Raw genomic sequence first — 11221 nt, 5'->3', positions numbered from 1 at the left:
CCTTAATTTACTCTTCATACTATTTGCGAATTGTCTTCTTTCTTATTATATTGTAGCAATTGTGTTTGCATATGTAGAATGTTTACTATTCATAATATGTGCAGAAAATACATTCATGAATCTTTTTTATTTGAGTGATCTGTTATGTGTGAATGCGTATGAATAGATTTGTGCACATGGACACAGGCACCTGGGGAGACCAGGAGATGTGGGATCCCCTGGAGCTGCTTTTACAGCTGGTTGCAAGTGGCTTCGTGGATGTTGGAAAATGAATGTGTTTGCTCTTATGAGTATAAGTGCTCTTAACCACTAAGCTAATATTACGATACTTATTCCATAATAAAATCAACCTATTTATCATTTTCTCATGTATTTCTGGTGTCTTTGTATTTGAGACATCTTGGCACATTCTAGGTGCTGAGACTACACTCAGCCATTATTTTTTCCAGTTTTCTTTCCTTTATCATTGTAAGATGTGTTTGATTAAATATGTTAATATTATACAGTAGATCTTTCCAATTTTTCTTATAGAACCTTGGATAAGTGTCTGTTTCTGTCCTCTGCACAATCGATCTCATGTGTTTTTGCTTTCATATAGAATGAAGTAAAAGCCAGTTAGTTTTCCTTTGAATAGTTAATGTACTAAGAAAATGTGTTTAATTTCCTATTTTGAGACCAATACAATATATTATTTATTTAAAATGTTCCTATAGTTTTTTTTCTTTTTCTTATTATTACTGTTCTCATTAGTCTCATTATTAATATTCTGTGTAGCCTTTTATGTGTGCAGGTGTTGTGGTGAATATTGAAGTCTTCAAAACATATATGTGTAGGTATCAAATTTAGGTTCTTGGTTTTTCAAGGCATGAAATTTTATCTGCTGGGACACCACACTGGAACACACTATAAAACTTTAAGGTGACATATAGCTCCAGGCTGCTTTTATGTAAACAATATTTTCATCATTTTGCTTTTAATAAATATTTTTGGTTATTCTAATATATTTTATTTTCCATTTTACTTGGTAACCCAAGTATGCTTATTTTAATATTTAATTAATAATTTAATCATAATTATTATGCACTTGAAACCTAGCTAATATTATATAATCTTATATACAATTGAATAAATGCAATTATTTACCTAAAGCATGAAGCTTGGTACATAATTTTGTTCATTATTCCTATGTATTTGCATAAAGCAGAGAATATTTCATCTTTACAATCCTGATGCCAATTTTACAAAGTATGACAGCTACCAACTACATGTGACTTTTAATCACTTAAAAGGTGTTTGGATTATACTATTAAATTATATTTCCCCAACATCAAGTAAATATTTATTTTGCTTAATTTAAAAAATGCTCTATAGCAGGAAAAGTTTAATTTCCTTTTGTTAGTTTAAGACTAAATTTAACTTTTACATTCTCCTGAGTATCAGAAAGTAACTATTAAAGAGAAAGATATGCCGGGCACGGGTCTAATTTCTAGTATATCATATAATTACAATCACCAGTCTTGTCAGTTTCAAGTGATTGTTCACATCATACCTGTAAAACACAATGATCAACATGACAGGATAAACATAAGGGCAGTGCAGTGGCATAAATAGCTTGGTGATAGCCAACAGTTCTCTAATTTTGCTTAAGTCCTGTTCAATGAACATGGATGGTACTGGTAATTTAGCCACATATATAAGGCTATTGCAGCTGTGACTATGGGGGAGTATATACAGTCCCTTACTTACTTAAGCCAGTATCATACCTAACATCAATCAAAGTCATGTGTCCTTATATACAGAATTAATTACAGTCTCTGCAACAAAGATCACAGTAAAAATCCCAGCCTTTCAAAATGCAGGACAGAAATTTCAGGTGCAGTCTCAATGGCTCTATCTACAAAATGTCACTTGATTCAAGGCTGAGGAACATTACAGAAGAGGGGAAAGAAGATTGTAAGAGATTAAAGTATACTATGAGATGGTGTTCCAAAGTAACACCAGAAATTACACTTATAGCATCTCACTAACATGACTGCCTAAACAACAGCTGAGGAAGAGAGGAAATGGGGAAGTATGGAAGTTTATTTTTCTTTCTCTTTCAATTCCTTCTTCTTCTTCTTCTTCTTCTTCTTCTTCTTCTTCTTCTTCTTCTTCTTCTTCTTCTTCTTCTTCCTCTTCCTCTTATTCTTCCTCCTCTTTCTCTCTCTCTCTCTCTCTCTCTCTCTCTCTCTCTCTTTCTCCTTCACTCTTTCTCTCTCTCACTGTTGGATATTTCCTGTTTACATTTCGAATGTTATTCCCTTTTCCAGGTTTCCAGTCCACAAGCCCCTTAACCCTTCCCCCTACCCTTCTATAAGGGAGTTCACCTCTCACCCACAGCCTCCCCATACCTCCCCACATTCTCCTACACTGGGGGTACAACATTGTCTGAAAAAAAATTGTTTCTCATTCCATTGTTTCTCAACAAGACCATCCTTTGCCACATGCAGTTGGAACCATGGGTCAGTCCATGTATAGTCTTGCTGTTGGAAATTTGGTCCCTGGAAGCTCTGTTTGTTTGAGATTGTTGTTATTAACTTCAGTTCTTTCAATCATTTCTCTAATTCCTCCAACTGGGGTCTGATTTGCTTCAGTGGTTTGCTGTTGCCATTTGCCTCTGTATTTGACATTTTCTGGCTGTGTCTCTCAGGAGGGATCAATATCCAGTTATCGTCAGCCTGCACTTCTTAGCTTCATACATCTTATCTAGTTTTGGTGACTGTATATGTATGGGCTACGTGTGAGCCAGGCTCTAAACGGCAGGTCCTTCAATATCAGTTATAAACTTTGCCTCCTTATCCCCTCCCATGGGTATTTTGTTTCCCCTTTTAAAGAAGGAGTGAATCATCTGCATTTTAATCATCCTTCTTGAGTTTCATCTGGTCTGTGTATTGCACGATGGGTAATTCAAGCTTTTTGGATAATATCTACTTACCAATGAATGCATACCAAGTATGTTTTTCTTTGATAGAATAACCTCATGTAGGATGATATTTTCTAGTTTATTCTATTTGCCTATGAATTTCATGAAGTCATTGTTTTGATAGCTGAGTAATATTCTACTGTGTAGATGTACCACATTTTCTGTATCCATTCCTCTCTTGAAGGGCATCTGGGTTCTTTCCAGCTTCTGACTATTTTAAATAAGGCTGCTATGAACATATTCGACTATATTGCACTGTTGTATGTTGGAACATCTTTTGGTTATATGGCCAAGAGGGATATTACTGGGTCCTCAGGTAATGGAATGTCCAATTTTCTGAGGAAACTTCAGATGATTTTCAAAAGGGTTGTACCAGTCTGTAATCCCACCAACAATGGAGGAGTGTTCCTCTTTCTCCACATCCTCGCCAGCATCTGCCATCACCTGAGATTTATATCTTACCCATTCTGACTGGTGTGATGTGGAATCTCAGATTTGTTTTGATTTGAAGTTCCCTGATGACTAAGAATGTTGAACATTTATTTAGGTGTTTTTTGGCCAGTTGAAAACCTTCAAATGAGAATGTCTTGTAACTCACTCTACCCCATTTTTAATAGGGTATTTTTGCTTTCTAGAGTCTACCTTCTTAAGTTCTTTGTATATTTTGGATATTATCCACTGTCAGATATAGGATTGGCAAAAATCTTTTCCAATCCGTTGGTTGCAGTTTTGTCCTAATGACAGTGTCTTTTGCCTTACAGAAGCTTTGCTGTTTTATGATCTCCTATTTGTCAATTCTTGATCTTAAAGCATAAGTCACTAGTGTTTTGCTCAGGAAATGTTCTTCAATGCCCATGTGTTCAAGATTCTTCCCCACCTTTTCTTCCATTAGTTTGAGTGTATCTGGTTTTATGTGTAGGTCCTTGATTAACTTGTACTTAAGCTTTGTACATGGTCATAAAATTGGGATTATTTGCATTCTTCTACATGCTGACTTCCAGTTTAACCAGCACTATTTCTGGAAAATGCTATGTTTCTTCATTTGGATGGTTTTATCTCCTTTGCCAAATATCAAACGATAGGGTGTGTGCGTTCATTACTTGGTCTTCAATTCTATTCCACTGGTCTATCCATCTGTCTCTTTATCAATACCATGCAGTTTTTTATCACTATTCCTCTGTAATACTGCTTGAGTTCAGGGGTGATGATTCCCCCAGAAGTTCTTTTATTGTTGAGGATAGTTTTAGCTACATGGCTTTTTTCTTATTCGGAATGAATTTGCAAATTTCTCTTTCTAGCTTTATTAAAGAAGTGAGTAGGAATTTTGATGGAAATTGCATTGAATCTGTACATTGCTTTTGGCAAAATAGTCATCTTTACTAAATTAATCCTGTCAATGCATGAGCATGGAATCTCTTTCTATCTTCTGAGATCTTCCTCAATTCCTTTCTTCAGATACTTGAACTTCTTGTCATACAGATCATTCCTTTGCTTGTTTAAACTAACACCAAGTTATTTTATAATATTTGGGACTATGGTGGAGTGTGTGATTTCATTATTTTTTCTCAGCGTGTTTATCCATTGAGGAGTGGAAGGCTACTGGTCTGTTTGAGGTAATTTTATACCCTGACACTTTGCTGTAGTTATTTATCAGGTTGAGAAATTCTCTGGTGGAACTTTTGGGGTCAATAAGTATATACAATCATATCATCTGCAAATAGTGATATTTTGATATCTTCTCTTCCAATTTGTATCTGGTTGAACCCCTTATGCTGTCTGATTTCTCTGACTATGGCATGGAGTCCTGTTTAGAAAGAGTAGGGAGAGAGTTGGGCAGCCTTTTCTAGTTCCTGGTTTTACTGGGAATGCTTCAAGTTTCTTTCCATTTAGTTTGATGTTAGCTACAGGTATGCTGTATATTTCTTACACTATGTTTTTTTTTTTTTTTTTTTGGTTCTTTTTTTCGGAGCTGGGGAAAGAACCCCGGGCCTTGCACTTCCTAGGTAAGCGCTCTACCACTGAGCTAAATCCCCAGCCCCACACTATGTTTTGATATGAGCCTTCATTTCTTGATTTTTCCAGGATTTTTAGCCACAAGGGTTGTTGAATTTTGTCAAATGCTTTTATACCATCTAATGAAATGTTCATGTGCTCTTTAATTTTGAGTTTGTTTACATGATGGATTACATTCATGGATTTTCCTATATTAAACCATCCTTCCATTCCTGGGTTCAAGTCTACTTGATCATGATGGATGATTTTTTTGATGTGTTCTTAGATTCGGTTTGCAAGAATGTTATAAGTATTTTTCATCAATATTCATAATTCATCAATATGAAATATTCATATTTTCATCAATATCATAAGGGATATTGGTCTGAAGTTCTCTTTCTGTGCTGAGTCTTTGTGTGGGTTAAGTATAAGAGTAATTGTGGATTCATGTAAGGAATGTGGTAGTTCTCTGTCTGTTTCAATTTTGTGGAAGTGTTTGGATAATATTTGTATGAGGTCTTCTAAGAAGGTCTGATAAAATTCTGCACTGAACCATCTCTACTTGGGCTCTGTTTGGTTGGGAGATTTTCAATATATGCTTCTATTTCTTTAGGAGTTATGGGGTTCTTTAGATAGTTTATTTGTTCCTGTTTTAACTTTGCTACCTGGTATCTGTCTACGAAATTATCCATTTCCTCCAGATTTTGTAGTTTTGTTGAATATAGGCTTTTATAGTAGAATCTGATGATTTTTTTTTTTTACTTTCTTCAGATTCCCTTGTTACGTCTCCCTTTTCTTTTCTGATTTTGTGAATTTCGATACAGTCTCTTTTACCTCTGGTTGGTTTGGCTAACGGTTTATCTATCTTATTGTTTTTGTCAAAGAAACAGCTCCTGGTTTTGTTGATTCTTTGTATGGTGCTTTTCATTTCTGCTTCATTGATTTCAGCTCTGAGTTTTATTTCCTGCTTTCTACCCCCCTTGGGTTTACTTAGTTCTTTTTGTTCTAGAGCTTTTACATGTGCTATCAAGCTCCTGATATATGCTCTCTCCTGTTTCTTTTCACAAGAACTCAGATCTATAAGTTTTTATTTTTAGTTCTGCTTTCATTGTGTCACGTATGTTTGGGAATGTTGTGTCTTCATTTTCATTAAGTTCTAAGAAGTCTTTAATTTCTATCCTTATCTCTTCCTTGACCAATTTGTCATGGAGTAAAGCATTTTTCAACTTCCATGTATACGTGAGCATTCTGACATTATTGTTATTGTTGAAGACAAGTCTTAGTGTGTGGTGATCTTATAGAATGCATGGGATTATTTCTATCTTCCTGTATCAGTTAAGGTCTGCTAAGGGACCGATTGTGTGGTCAATTTTGAAGAAGGTTCCCTGACGTTATGAGAAGAATGTATATCCTTATATTTTAGGATGGAATGTTCTATAAATATCTGTTAAATCCATTTGGTTCATAACTTCTATTATGTTCTCTACATCTCTGTTTAATTTCTGTTTCCAAGATCTCTCCAGTGATGAGGATGGGGTGTTGAAATATCCTACTATTATCATGTCAGGTGCAATGTGTGCTTTTAGCTTTAGTAAGTTTTCTTTTATGAAACCTCAGGATTTCTCGTGAGTCATTTTTACTGCACAAATCCAAATGTAAATACAACATTCTAGTTCTTGAGTTAATATTCTGGAAATTTACCTGGGAGAAGAAAGGCCTCACTCTCTAACTAGAGAGCTAACTATACAAATACAGAAATTACTAATGAAAAGTAAGTTGCTGTAAAAATATTTCAAATTAAAATATAGTCATTCTCTGTGTTGGCTGTGGGAAGGTTGTTTATTTGTTTTTGTTTTTGTTTTTTGTTTCTTTTATTTTAATATGGACAAATATTTACACTACATCAAAATAAGTGTGAAATGCCTAACAATAGAATCCTATGCATTCCAGCATTTTTTTTTTCTACAAGAAGAGAGTCCACTGAATGGTCAAGTATGTTCAACAGCACTCTCGCTTCATAATTCTCAGAGCTTTAAGTCTACCCTATGTTCTCTACACTTAGATTTTTATAACTTTTATATGAATGGGTCAGATCTAATCTAATAGATCTAATAAAGTATTATACCTGACTATGTCCCCTGCCCCCACAAGAAAATCGTGTATTGTTTTTCTTTTTTTTGTTGTTGTTTTTGTTGTTTTGGAGAGCTGTGTTTTTTCATTAACCCAAATAGAAAATTAATATAGTGATCAATTATTGAACAGAAACGAAAATTATGTATTGTGGTGAGAAATTCCCCAAAATAGAGTGTACCCAAATGCAAATCTAAAATGTTTGTGGCTAGACATGCACACAAGCTCAGGACTCATGTAGCTGACAAGCATTCCACACCTGATCAACTTTAGTGATTTGGGAAATTAACTTATTCATACAGAAGCAAACTCATGGGGAATGCTTTTTTTCTTAGCCGTGTTTATAAGTGATCAAATGGTGAAGCAGGATGTAAACAAATACTGTTATCCTTCATTGTTGCTTATTTTAACAGTTTAATTTATGTACAACCTCTACGTGCTTTTTTCTATTGTGTTTCTCTGTGTCTCTGTCTCTCCATGAATATATAGGCATACAAGTGTGTGTGTGAGTGTGTGTATGAGTGCGTGTGTGTGTGTGTGTGTGTGTGTCTTATATGGTATTTATAAACATAGATAACATGTTTATTTATTTAAAATTTGGAAATACTGAAGATCACATTTGATTTGTGGATTAACCATGTGCTGATCTACTCACATATCTCTGATATTTTATTATATCAAGTGAATAGAGAGAGAGCCAAGAGGCTGGTGATATCTCCTACTCTACACTTGTCAGGAAAAAGTGGTCTATTTTTTGTCAAGAAAACCCAAACTTCAGCAAAGACATATACACTCCACAAAACAGGAAAGGACATCTCATTTGAAAGGAAAAGTTATCAGAGTGTGAGAAAAATGAGTTTGCCACATTCCAATATTTGTGGGACATGAGACTGAACTTCAGAAGATATAATGGGAAGGGACAGGCAGAATCCCTAAGGAACCAAAGTACGCTTAGCACTGGAGTTCCTCATTACATGAGAGCTCAGATATTGGTAAGGATGGTAAACATAATGATAAGAACTTTGCAGTCCATACTCAGTCTCCATATAAGGCAACAATGTGAACAAGATGAAAAGTAGTCACCACTACAGTACTAACAGCTACTTTAGCAGTGGTATTGTGAAAAACAGAGTATAACTGGAGAGAGAAGAAAAGGTAGATATTTGAAAACAGACTAGGCTCTGCTGGAACTGAACAATTTTCCATGAAAGTAACCAAGCAATCACACCACAGGTGCCAAATGCAAAAATGAGCAAAGATTAACTGTATAAATACTATGTGTACAGAAATACAGGTAGTTTGTTGGAATTCTATGATGTTGAGATGAAAGAATAGGAAGGAATTTCTATCAAGTCAGGCACCATATCCTGTTCTTAGAATACTCACATTCAAGAGACTGAGACAGAGAAGTTAGGAATTTCAGGTTAGCCCGAACTACATATCAAGACAATACATCTTTTATTCTTTTTTTCTTTATTTAAATCAAAAGTCTGGTTGATAGAATATCACGAACAATATTAAGAAAATAGAAATTTAACGCCTATGCAGTGATACTCCTGCTAAGAAAACATGTTCTATAAAGAGACGTTAATTATTAAGTTACAAATACCAGCTGTCATATTGAAGGTTGTGGCATGAAGGGGTATGGTGTTGTTTGGTTGATCATTCTTCACTTCCATGTCTCATTTTACACATCTTAAAAAGCTTCTCTGATGACCTCCTTACTGTATAGACATCGATATGTGCCTTGCCTTTAATTCTATGTATTAAAACCAGTAATTTATTTATCAAATGACTATTTGATTTTGCATTATCTTCAAAAATAATGGGTCTTGAGGAATTTATACCTTTATTGTGTGGGTTTGAATATTCATAATAGCAATCAGAGAATAATCGGGGCCCAACACACACACAGGGTTTTTGGAGAGACTATACCTGTGGCAATACGAAAGCATAGAAATAAGTAGGTTGATCTGTTTTTCTGCTTAACATTTATAACTAGTTACTGATTAGAATGGGTAAAAAGTTGAGATACAGTCAAGGTTTTCTTTTCCTTAATTTCAATGATTGCTTATACAGCATGTGAAACTGACTCACCCCTGGTAAAATTTCTGCCTGAACTGCATTAGTGCAAAGACTACAAGTTTGCACCAGCTTTGTAAATATTTGGACACTTGACTCAATGCTTAACACACTTTGGAAAATCCGCTTGTGTTAAGAGAGAAAGTATTAGATATGAAAATCTGTGAGAATAAATCACTCCTAAGCTTTGATTTTTGCGACTACAGAGAAAGACTTTGACTCTGATGTAACTGAGTGTCTAAAAGTATTAAAAAATCAATATCTCTTATCTGCAAGAATCCTTTTAGTGGCTTACTGCTCTGTCTTCCAGAAGATGAGTGTTAATTGTGTCAATTGCTCTTTTTGGCAGGAAAAGGGCTTGTCTGTCAAATGCTTTTCAATCGCCAAGAAGTTTGAGGTACCTGGAGAATGCTTCCTCCTGTTCATCCTCATCCTGCTCTCATGGCCTTTGTTATCTGCACCAGTCCATCTCTACACACCCCCATGTACATTTTTCTGATGAACTTACGTATCCTGAAATTTGGTTACACTAGTTCTGTCATACACAATATATGGAGAGACTTGAAAGTGAGATCTGAGGAATCTCTCAGGAGGGATGTGCCACACAGACGTTTTTCTTCACACTTTTTGTATAATTCAGTGCTGCCTATTGCCAGCCATGGCCTTTGTCCACTGTATGGCCCTGCTTCATTCTGCAGCCCAAATGAGTAGTGAGGTATGTTCCCACATGGCAAGTGTTTCACGGGGAATAGGTTGCCTTGTAGGGTTGGGAAAAAACTACTTGAGATCCAAATCTAACCACACACAAGGAGTTGAAAAATTATTGGTCATCTTCCATACCACAGTGATATCCATGCTGAACCCATCATCTTTGCTTAAAGTATGAAGAAGTCAAGACAGGACTGAAAAGAACTCTGGGTCTGAAGAAAGTTCTGATAATAAATAGATAATTAAGGATCCCAAAGTGATCTTTCAAAAAGGTGCAAAGTCTGTGAAAGAAAGAAAAAAAATAATAACTGTGTGTTTTCTTGCTGTCTTGAAACAAACTTTAAGAAACATACCTTTCTTTAAAGTGTTCTCTTTATTCACCACCATGCTTAATTGCAAACAATTGTAAAGTATGCTTGCTACTAAATTACTTTAGTAGATTAATCCAGTACTTAAGTGGTTTCCTCTGGACAGAGTTTAAACCACATGTTAATGTCTCTGGGTCTTGAAAATTCTCTGTATCCATTCTTAGCTATTTGGAAATCTTTCAGTAATTGTTTGTACATGATCTCAGCTCGTTATGATACAATTCCATATTCTTCAGTACATGTAAATTCTTTGCATTGGATGGAACTGCTAATTAGTTCTCAGGAGAGTGAATTGTTAACCCCTGCTTTGTGTACCATTTGATCAGTCCATACTTCAGTTCTGGTCACCCAGTGTCTATTATTTTGGAACAGGAGTAGTCTTTCCTCCACTTTTTGATTTCTAAAAGGGCTGTGGAAAAGAATTTCAGCCAGGTGATTCTCAACATCAGTATCATAGTTTCATATAAACACACACACACGTACACACACACACACACAGACACACACACACACACGCACACACACACATACACACATGCACAAACACACACACACCCACACACACACAAATATGCATTCACATACAGGAACTGAAGTGAGTTTACAAGTGACCGAATATAAAAATAAAAGTCAGCTAGAGTTATATAATTAGATTCAGGTTGCTATTCAACAGGAAAATAAAATAATATACAATTAGAATCTTGAGTCTTTATGAGTATAATGAAACAAAAATAAAATTCCATTTAAGTGTGCTGAAAATATTGAAGACATTGACAAATTACCATGACACCAAAACTACAGTATTGTTTTAGGCATGAGTCACCCATACAGAAAGACAGTAATTATATTCTCTTCAGACTCATTGTTCTGAGTTTTCTTACATGGAGTAAGGATCATTCAGGTCAAAATGTTGGTGAAAAAATGACAGAGATGCTGAAAACCAATCCTAAAGTTTTGAAGAGACACACAGTCTTTCCAT

This window comes from Rattus norvegicus, unplaced genomic scaffold (genome assembly GCF_021556685.1).
Source record: "Rattus norvegicus strain SHRSP/BbbUtx unplaced genomic scaffold, alternate assembly SHRSP_T2T haplotype1-0000016, whole genome shotgun sequence".
NCBI lineage: Eukaryota > Metazoa > Chordata > Mammalia > Rodentia > Muridae > Rattus > Rattus norvegicus.
The sequence above is the reverse complement of the archived record's forward strand: the minus strand, read 5'-3'. Positions refer to the sequence as shown.